The sequence below is a fragment of the Sinocyclocheilus grahami genome, unplaced genomic scaffold, assembly GCF_001515645.1.
Source record: "Sinocyclocheilus grahami isolate Dianchi unplaced genomic scaffold, SAMN03320097.WGS_v1.1 scaffold4.1, whole genome shotgun sequence".
NCBI classification, from domain to species: domain Eukaryota; kingdom Metazoa; phylum Chordata; class Actinopteri; order Cypriniformes; family Cyprinidae; genus Sinocyclocheilus; species Sinocyclocheilus grahami.
This window is the reverse complement of record NW_015505183.1, coordinates 1,146,853-1,157,622: the sequence shown is the minus strand read 5'-3', so window position 1 is coordinate 1,157,622 and position 10,770 is coordinate 1,146,853.

The following is a 10,770-nucleotide window of genomic DNA, read 5'->3' as shown; positions in this document are numbered from 1 at the left end:
CTTTTCCCCCGATCGCTCTGCTCCCGGGAGTTCTGGAGAGGGTATGCCGGGATGGGGTCCATCTGTTGCTAGTAGCCCCGTTCTGGCCGGCACGAGTATGGTTCTCGGACTTGGTGTCCCTCCTCGACGGCTCTCCGCTGGAGATTCCGATCAGGAGGGACTTCCTCTCTCAGGCGGAGGGCGCCATTCTTCACCCCCGTCCGGAGTTATGGAAGCTGTGGGCATGGCCCCTGAGGGGGCACAGCTCTTAGCATCTGGTCTCTCAACTCAGTTCAGAGCTCCCGCCACTAGGAAACAGTACGCCTTAAAGTGGAAAATTTTCGCTTCATGGTGCGGACAGCGACTGCAGGACCCAGTCAACTGCCCAATTGGTACACTTCTGGAGTTTCTGCAGGAGCGATTCTCCGCAGGGTTATCTCCCTCCACTCTGAAGGTATACGTGGCGGCCTTAGCTGGTTACCACACCCTTCTGGGTGGTCAATCATTGGGAAGACAGCCACTTGCCACTCGTTTCCTCCGTGGCACCCTGAGGCTGAGGCCGGTACAGCGCACCAAGGGGCCCATAGTACTTCAGGCATTCTGTCCTCCTCCATTCCAGAAAGTAGGCCAAGAAAGGCTTAATCTGCTCTGTCCAGTTCGAGCACTGGACGCTTACGCACACAGAGCTGCCCGTGGCGTCAGGCAGATCAGCTTTTTGTTTGTTTTTGGTCCGCCAAAAAGGGATTTCCGGCGACCAAGCAGACTATGAGTTGGTGGGTGGTTGAGGCCATCTCACTAGCCTACGAGTCCTCTGGCCTCCCGTCACCTATGGGGGTCAGAGCGCACTCGACCAGGAGTATGGCGGCCTCCAAGGCTTTCAGCTTGGGTGTGGCCTTGCAGGACATTTGTGCTGCGGCGGGCTGGTCCTTTCAGCACACTTTTGTTTGCTTTTACAACCTACACCTGGCATTTACCCCAGGTTCCCAAGTTCTCTCTTCGTGATGTGCTCATAAGATACACACACAGGCAGGGACTTGGTAGTATGGCGCAGTTGGTATTCTCGTTCCCAAAGCGAATCTCGATGCAGCTCGAGTTCCTGAAGGGGAACGTCTCTAGGTTACGTACTGTATGTAACCATGGTTCCCAGAGGGAACGAGACGCTGCGTCTCTTTGCCATACTCCCTGCATCCCTGCAGGCGCTACTTCATCGAAGCTGGGTGGCGCCCGGCCGGATGCACTTTTATGCTTTCTGGTGCTTACGTCACCCTGCTCGTGACGTCTCGCTGCTCCATTGGACGGATTTGACACGTGCTTCAGAACGCGGTCACGCAAGGGCGTTCCCAAAGCGAATCTTGACGCAGCGTCTCGTTCCCTCGGGGAACCATGGTTACATACGTAACCTAGAGACGTTTGCATTTGTGAATTGTATTTTGTGAATGTAAATTTGGTTGTGCATTTGCAAATCATATTTTGTGAATATATGATAGGTTGATTCCTTGAATTGCTGTTTGCAGATATACATTTTATTGTGAATGTGAAGTAGCTTACATATTTGTGACTCACATTTGCTAAATAAATTAGTTTGCTCCATTTTAACTGCATAATTTTCCAGCCAAAAACATACTGAGTGACTTACAATTTAGACAATGTACTACCAGTTATTTTTTTGCACCATAAACTAACCCAAAGCAGCCAAAGCAGATTCACTTTTGCTTCATAGTGGTTTAGTTCCTGAATGCAGACAAAAAAAAATATACACAAACAAATCAGTTGAGTGAATTGAAAAAGTGAAAAATGATTCATTGACTCACTCATAAAGACAGTCACTTGTTTTGTTCCTGAATAAATCAGTCTCTCCGCATGAGTTTTATTTTTATATTTTCGTTTTAATTTCATTTGTGTGTGTCTGTGTGTGTGTATGTATGTATGTGTATATATATATATATATATATATATATATACATACTGTATATATATATATGTATATATACTGTATATACACACACACACACATTTTTTATTATTTTATAATTTCTGATAGTTTTAAAAACAAGTATGCCATAATAATAGCACAAAAACCGTTGCAATTGTCACATATGAAGGTTCAGAGGAACTCTTCATATGAATGACTCAAATTTCTTGCCCTTCTCAGCTCTTTGTTTACTAAATCTACACAGCATGCCCACATTTCCGCGGTGTCTAATGGATTAGCGAACAGGTGTGTCCATGTGTGGGAAGGACTGAAGCATTCAGGTGCGTCAAGCCTGCCGTCAAAGTCAGCCAGCTGAGTCAAAAATGTCGTCGTGATTTTGTGCTTTCAGAAGAAGATCAGGCATGGAAAAGTCATTTAGAGCTATATTTGCTGTCATTGAGACGCTTTGTTGTGTAATATGATAATAAAGCCTATAATAATAATTTATAATGTATTTATCTTCCAGCAATATGTTTTCCTATATGAGTATCAATTGAATACAGTATATCACTGTAGAACATCACAAAACCCCAGTCAAGTGTGTTTCAGACAATGTACTCACGAAACGGAATGCATTCAGCATTCCACCTTATGAATAATAAATTTTTATAATGGATTGTTCAAGTATGCAAATCAATATCATGTCATGGGGAAAAGCTGCTCTCTTAGCCATGAACATTGAGAAATTTACATGTGACAGTAATTACTGCAAGCTGTCTCAGTTCCCACCAGTAGACTAAAATTGTTTTAATTAGTATGTGCTGATTTTAGGCACTTGTTCATCAATACTTTCTAATTATGTTTTATTTATTAATGACCTGGAAACATTTCTGCCACAGTCAACAACTCTTTGTACAGTACATAGTGTTGATTTATTAAGGAATAGTTCACCCAAAAAGTAAAATCCTGTCATCAATTACCTGCTGTATGCCATTCTAAACCTGTATGACTTTCTGACTTCTGTGCATTTTTTCTGCAAGAATTGTGAGAATTGTTATTCCATGGTGCAAATAAGCTTCAATACCTTTGGAATCAACTCTTTTCACTGAATCATTTGATGCAGTTTTGTCCCTGTCTAAATTTGTTTTCCAAAAGCAACTATGATCGCAAGCTCCATTGTTACCAATAGAGCTTAGTGGAACTTGCGACCAGTATGGATAATTCAAACATTCCCTTTAATGCTCTCTGACATTTTGTGTGTTTGCAGGGTTAAAAATTAAACTCCTTTTACAATAGCCACTGTAAAAAGCACAACACACTTGTATGCAGAGCTGAACTTCAGCTCAGTTCTCAGTGGGATTAATTTTGTGTGTGTGTGTTTGTTTGTTTGTATATACATTCATCCTCATATCAACCAGTACTTGTGTGTGTGCATGTATGTGTGTGTGTGTGTGTGTGTGTGTTTGAGATACAGGATTGGAGTTGACAACCCTGAGGTGCTGGTCAGCACCCTGATGCTTTTCATCAGACTTCCTGTCAGCAGGGTTGAAGATGACTCCATCAATGCCAGTACAGAGACGTGTGTGTGTGTGTGTGTGAGAGAGAGAGAGAGAGAGACCATAGAAACAAGAAGAAAGAACAGAGGAAAAATAGACATAAATAAAAGAGTGAACAAGCTGAATGAATATTATCAGACAGGTGGAAGGAAAACCACCAAGGGGCAGATTCTTGATTCTGAAAAGGATTAAAAACTGCTTGTGCGACACACACTTACATAAGCACCTCGTACTTACACACACACACACACACACACTAGCAGGCTAAAGCCTCAAGTTTGGGATCAAACCTCATTAAGCCCACTCTGATGGTGTGATCAAACATCAATATTAAAACTATTCCATTCTCTTTGTATGCTGTGTTTTCCTGTTAACATACCTAATTCATGCCTCACTGAGTCTGAGGAACACATTTAACATATACCACTCTCACACAATGACACACAGCCCCTTTATGGCCAAACTGAAGGGAAATAAGGTAAAAGAGAGTCTTAGAAGTTTAAAGATTTTGTATAGAACCACATTCATGTACTACTTTGCTATGTGCAATTGTTAGTCAGAGGTATTAGCAGGAGAGGGCATTTTCATTCTAGAAAGTATTTGATTTGACAATTTGTATACGCCAGTGAGTATAGGATGAACTGGCAATGCTTTTAAGAGAGACTGTAAATTGTAAGCCACTGATGCTGGTGTCAACTACAGTGTATAGATCATCAAAATCCCTTGCTAACCATTCACTGTGTGATGTTACATTCACTCCACCATGAGTGGTGACCTTTGACCCTTACCCATTATTCTATATGAATGTCCTCTTTATGGTTGTTTTTATTTATGGCAACATAAATTCAACATGGCTGACAAATGCATCACTGCAATATTTACTATTATCTTCTACTGCAGCGGAAAGATGGACAGCTCTCTGAAAATACATAAAAATAAAGATAAGTAAAAGTAAAATAAACTTTTCCCCCCCTTTGTGATTAAATTATTCATGCATTAGACACTATTTATCTTCTAAAATAATAATAATAATATAAAAAATATAGTTAAATTCTATGTTTTAGTAAGTGTTTCTTATCCTCACCAAGGCTGCATTCATTTGATCAAAATACAGTAAAAACAGTACTATTGTGATATTACTGTAATGTCAATAATATTATTACAATTTTTAAAATGTTTTCTTTATGTATATATTTTAAATGTAATTTATTCCTGAATTTTTAACTTCTAAAAGCTGAATTTTCAACAGCCATTACTCCTGTCTTCAAATGAGAAATAATTCTAATATGATTTCAAGAAACATTTCTCAAAGGGGTCATATGATGCAATTTCAAGTTTTCCTTTCTCTTTGGAGTGTTACAAGCTGTTTGTGCATAGATAAGATCCCTAAAGTTGCAAAGACTAAAGTCTCAAACCCAAAGAGATATTCTTTTTAAAGGTTAAGACACGTCCACGCCCTCCTAAAACGCCTCGCTTAAACATGCCCCCACATGTCTACATCACTGTGTGGGAAGATTTTCATAACACCGCCCAAATGTTAACGCAAAGAAAGAAGGCGTAACTTTGATTCTCGCTGTAGTTGTCATGAATCCGGTCCATGAACTTCTGTCTGCTTATCATCAGAGGTCACCCTTTCCATTACATTGACTCTCGCACTACACAAACTGTTGCATATCATCCCGGACTACATATCCCATCATTCATTGCACTGATTGCACACAGCACTGATTGCACACAGCACTGATTGCACACAGCTGTTTCATATTACTCACTCACTATTTAACACTCACTCAAACAACCATTCTCTGCCGAGTATTGTATGCGTTTATCACTCTCTTAGCAATAGCTACTCTACGGAGCATGTTTCCCTTCGATAGCCTTAGCCTAGTCTTGCCTTGTCTGTTTCCTCATCTTTTGATTATTGCCTGTGTACTTCGGATTACCTCTGTCGTCTTGCCCTGTTCGGATACTGTTTGCCCCTGCCTGAACCTCTGCATTGTTATTGGATAACCCCTCGTGTCAAGCCCTCTGGATATTGTTAGCCGCTTATCGACCACACCCTTTTGGATTACTCTTCTGTCTTGCCCTCATTATACCTGTTTGCCATTGTTCGACCCTGCCTGTGTTTCTGACCTCTTCTACTTTAATAAAAGCTTGCACATGGATCCGCACGTCTCACGTCTTGTCAGCCCCGTTACAGTAGTATTGTTGCTGCCGCTGCCACCATCTCGTGGAGACCCTGTGTTTCGTTGTGAAAGCGGGACACAAAAGAGGACACGACTAGAAATCAGTGGTTAAGTTGTATTTACAACACTGCCTTGTCTGTTTCCTCATCTTTTGATTATTGCCTGTGTACTTCGGATTACCTCTGTCGTCTTGCCCTGTTCGGATACTGTTTGCCCCTGCCTGAACCTCTGCATTGTTATTGGATAACCCCTCGTGTCAAGCCCTCTGGATATTGTTAGCCGCTTATCGACCACACCCTTTTGGATTACTCTTCTGTCTTGCCCTCATTATACCTGTTTGCCATTGTTCGACCCTGCCTGTGTTTCTGACCTCTTCTACTTTAATAAAAGCTTGCACATGGATCCGCACGTCTCACGTCTTGTCAGCCCCGTTACAGTAGTATTGTTGCTGCCGCTGCCACCATCTCGTGGAGACCCTGTGTTTCGTTGTGAAAGCGGGACACAAAAGAGGACACGACTAGAAATCAGTGGTTAAGTTGTATTTACAACACTGTTCTAGAACAGTTCAACCCAAATATCCAGATGTGTGCAGTGCATTTTACGGAGGACTCTTTCCTGAACCTGGGAGAGTAGCCTACAATGCCGGTGTACCGACGAAACAAGCTACCTATCAGATTTTGCTACCAAAAATATATTTACATTGTTTTATGGGTAAGTTTAGGGTAAAGGTAGGTATGAACATTAAAGGGGTCCTATTATACTTTTTCACTTTTTTAATTTTAGTCAGTGTGTAGTGTGTATGTTTGAGCATAAAAAAGATCTAGAAAGTTACAAATCTCAAAGTCCACTCCAAAGGGAGATATTTAGTTTTTTAAAAATCCATTTTCAAGAACTACAGCAAACAGCTCGTTTGGACTACAGCGTTTGGTTTCCGGGCTTTATGATATCACAAAGCGGCTCATTAGAATATCATTACAAATAATTCCCGCCTACAGAAATTCGAATGGTTGGTGGGTGGGGAGGGGCGATGTTGTGGTTAGAACGCTTCTCTAGTAAGTTTCGTCTGTGTGTGAAGACGCTGCAGGCAGCAGTGCAAATCTGTAAATGAATATTCCGAAGTTAAGTAAACTTCAATGGATTTCCCCTGCTCAGGGAGTAGGGAGCAATGGACACTGTGTAGGGACCATGCCAATCGGAACACAGTTCATGCACGGAGTTCACTTCTAACGAGATGATCTGAATCAGGTGTGTTAACAAAGAGAGACGTGCAAAACATGCAGAGCGGGGGTACGCGAGGGCTTGGATTGAGAACTGCTGGTCTAGAACAATTCTTACAAGTATAACACGACGTAGCTGGGCGCAAAACGGCGCCGCCGGTGTGCCTACACTCATAGAAAATAATGTATTTGAATTTTAAAGACGTGGCGCGACACTGTGCTTCTCGACCGGTGCGTGACTGCCTGAAACGCTGTTATTTCACCTCTGTGCCCAAACGTCTTTGTTTGCGGATGATGTCAGGAAACAGTAGTTGCAAACGGAGCAAGGGGCGTGGCAGTACTGAAACACCGTCTAAGCTGTTCACCAATCACAACGCACTGGGAAAGCTAACCAATCACAACACATTTTGTTTTTCGGAAGGCGGACCTTCATCAAAGCCAGAACTAATCGAGCCGTTTGTGCCAGCCTGGGGAGAGAGGTATTTTAATAATGTAAATTATGTGAAAAATAATGTGTTTTTCGAACCACCAAGCATGAGAGCATGTTCTAGTACACCCCCAAAACAAAATCAAGACTTTGTAAAAGAGCATAATAGGACCCCTTTAAAAAAAGCCTCAAACCACATGAATAAGATGCTGTTAGTAGTTTGTCGTTTCTCTGATCCCAAATGCAGACATGGTTTTATGTTTGCACGGCGCGATACGCAACACAACACAAAAATACAGTATAAGTCATTATAATCCGTAATTATGTCCCCACTGGATGCAACAAATGCCTCGTTTGTAATGGGTTTTATTGGTTTTGTCTCGTCGCTCCGGGAGATGGCATCACAGAATGGTAAGGGGCATAACATTTCCGTCACACGCTGGAGGTATTCAGCCAATCACAAGGCACTAGATAGCTGGCCAATCAGAGCACACCTCGCTTTTCAGAACGATGAGCTTTGTAAAAATCGATGCGTTTCAGAAAGGCGAGGCATAGAGGAGTAAAAATAATGTACAGTATGTGGAAAATAATGTGTTTTTAACCTTAAACCGCATAAACACATTGCATTACACCAAATACACAAAATAATGTTCTTTTTAGCAATGTCATATGACCCCTTTAATATTATCAATGTTGAAAGCAGTTGTGCTGCTTAATATTTTTGTAAAAACCATGACACATTTTTTACGTAATCTTTTTATAATAAAAATCATTTGTAGCATTATAAATGTCTTTACTGACTTCACTTTTGATTAATGTATTGCATTCTTAATTTATTTCAAACATCAACAACAACAAAATCTTTTTCTTTTAATTTACAAATACAAAAAATTGTAAACCTAAAATGCACGACTGTGGTTATTTAATTGTTTAGGTGTTCACCACAATTATACTTCTCATAAAGTATAAAATAAAAGATTTGGAACTTAAATATGAATTAATGCCGGAAAGCTAGCTGGATCGATTCCTGCAGAAAAGAGAGCTGGAACGAGTTTCTAGATGAGCAATGCACACTGAAACTCTGTGAAAATCACTGAGAATATTTTATGGAACTCTTGGAGAAAGACCAGACAGCAAACTGCAATTTAATGAGAGCAAATGGAGTTACAACAATTTGGCGTTCTTTGGTGACTTGATGTGATTATAGGGAGTAATTTATCCTAGATTTCTCTATCGCAAATTTTAATTAATTTCAAATCACGTACAGTTAATCAAAGTTAGCATACCAGAAGAGTAGCTCCCCTGCGTGCAAAAATATAGGGAACTACTGAGTGAATTCATTAAAGCACATGAACTCGAAAACTGTTGGTCACAAGTCCATAAGTTCGGTCACTGATTCCATGTCCCAAAATGCACAATGAAGGGTCTTTCCCTTGGGTCCCGCACAAGTTTCATTAACTTGAGAACATTTAAATTCAAATCACAGCGCAGTATTTGTTTTAAGTGCTAAGATGTAGACTTGCAATATGAATAGTATTGAGTTCTATTATACCCTTTGCAAGAAATTTCACTTATGAATTTAGCCAGATTGAATTTCATCAGTTTCATCAGGCCTTATTTACTGCACAATGTTCTGATTTTGGCACAACATTGATCTTTGACAATAATGACTGTTTAATGGCAGGCTGGAATCAGTGCTATGCTCGCTCCTCCAGAGAAATGTGGTAATGTTTTTAATGAAGCAGAAGGGTTCGGGAGATTCTGGCCTGATTGCTTTATAACCTAATGGGAAATAACGTTCTTAATTTCACAGAATAGGCGATTGGATTACATATATATACGATCCCAAAACCGATGAGATCAAATTTGGAATTGTTCTGTAACTTTACAAGTGTGCTAGTCACATTACACTAGGATAAAAACATGAATGGATCAGTGAGCCTAACACATCTTCCATTCTTTACACATATGCCCATAAATCCCTCCATCTCTATTCACCAAACAAACAGTATAATCTACAACCCTCAGCTTATTCCTCATGAGAATGAGCTTTGTCGAGGTGTCTGCTGCCACAGGCCCTGGTCATTAGTATTCTCTGGATAACTCAGACCGTTTCTGTCATCAGCATTGTATCCATCATAAGAGCTGCCCTAGAAGCTTTCACAAGTCCACCATCATTTCCATTTCATTCAGGACTGTAATTTGAGTGCTTCTCTTAAAAAGACCCTCCTGACAGAATTAACTCTATATTAAGAGCTGCAAAGTGGTTCAAATTGACAAATATTTCATGGACACAGTGTTGATTTACAGAGGCTTCTCAAAAAGGTTGCATTTAAATAGCCTGTATACAATAAGCATATATTTGTGTGTATCGTTGGGTGTTTTGACAGGCAGGGTCTGTTCGCCAGCTTGTCTAAGGACCTGTAGTCAGCTGTGATTATCTGGGGTGACAGCTTGAATCTGTTTAAAGACTCCATGGAGAGAGTGACAGTGTGTCCTTCAAAACTTAAGCACAAACACACACCTGACAAAATTTAGGCTTATAGGTGTAAACGACCCATAACCCTAAACTAGCAGAAAAATACTTTCCATTTTTTTGTAGTCTTTTTTTCTGTCTTGCAAGTAGATTTGAAGGTATTTATGAAGGCATTTTCAGGAAATTGGCTTTCACAAGTGTAGAAAATCAAGTACACACTTGCACACTCATTCTTGGCACATCCTTCTGCCCTTATCAGATTCTGCAGAAATGTACTTATGTTCAGATCATAAGAGGCTTATTATTAGAAAACTGGTCAGAAAACTGATCAATCGATGTTTATGTTCGGAAATAGAAGCAACTTGGTCATTTAAAATTTCAAGAAAAATTTAAATCGGTATGAAACATAAATTGCGATTCCTTTTCTTCCCTATTGTGACATATATCCGAGTGAAACAGCTTCTCGAAAAGAAAAAAATGTAGGGCAGGAATTGGTTGGATCATTGTCGCTTACTAAATCAATCTCATGTGAGTGACATCTCATGTGAGTCTCATGTGAGGATTATTTTGTCCTCACTCTCAAAAAAGATTTTTTCCCCCCAAGGCTAACACAAAAAGCTGCATTTTTCCATATAAAACACAAATTCATATTTTTTTAGTTTAGTACTTTTCACAACACATATTGTTTCAGAGCAACAGCAAATGCTTGTTTTAATGAGATAAGTTTGTCAAAATAAATCCATAGTAACATATAGTATGGCTGTAAGATATAATGTGCTTTGATATGCTATGTGTTCAGTTAATTCAGTTGAGCAGACACAATGAACGTGTTAGGCAGCGATTACAGCTTGTGCTCATAATGATTATAAATATAAGGATACTATTTGAGAATGTTGTATGTAATAATGTCTGTTGATTCAAAATTGGCATAATCTGAAGCCTATGTTAAGTGTTGACGTAATCTGAAATGTTTGGTGTGTGGGGGGGGGGGGGGGGGGGATCAGTGTGTGTCCAGGC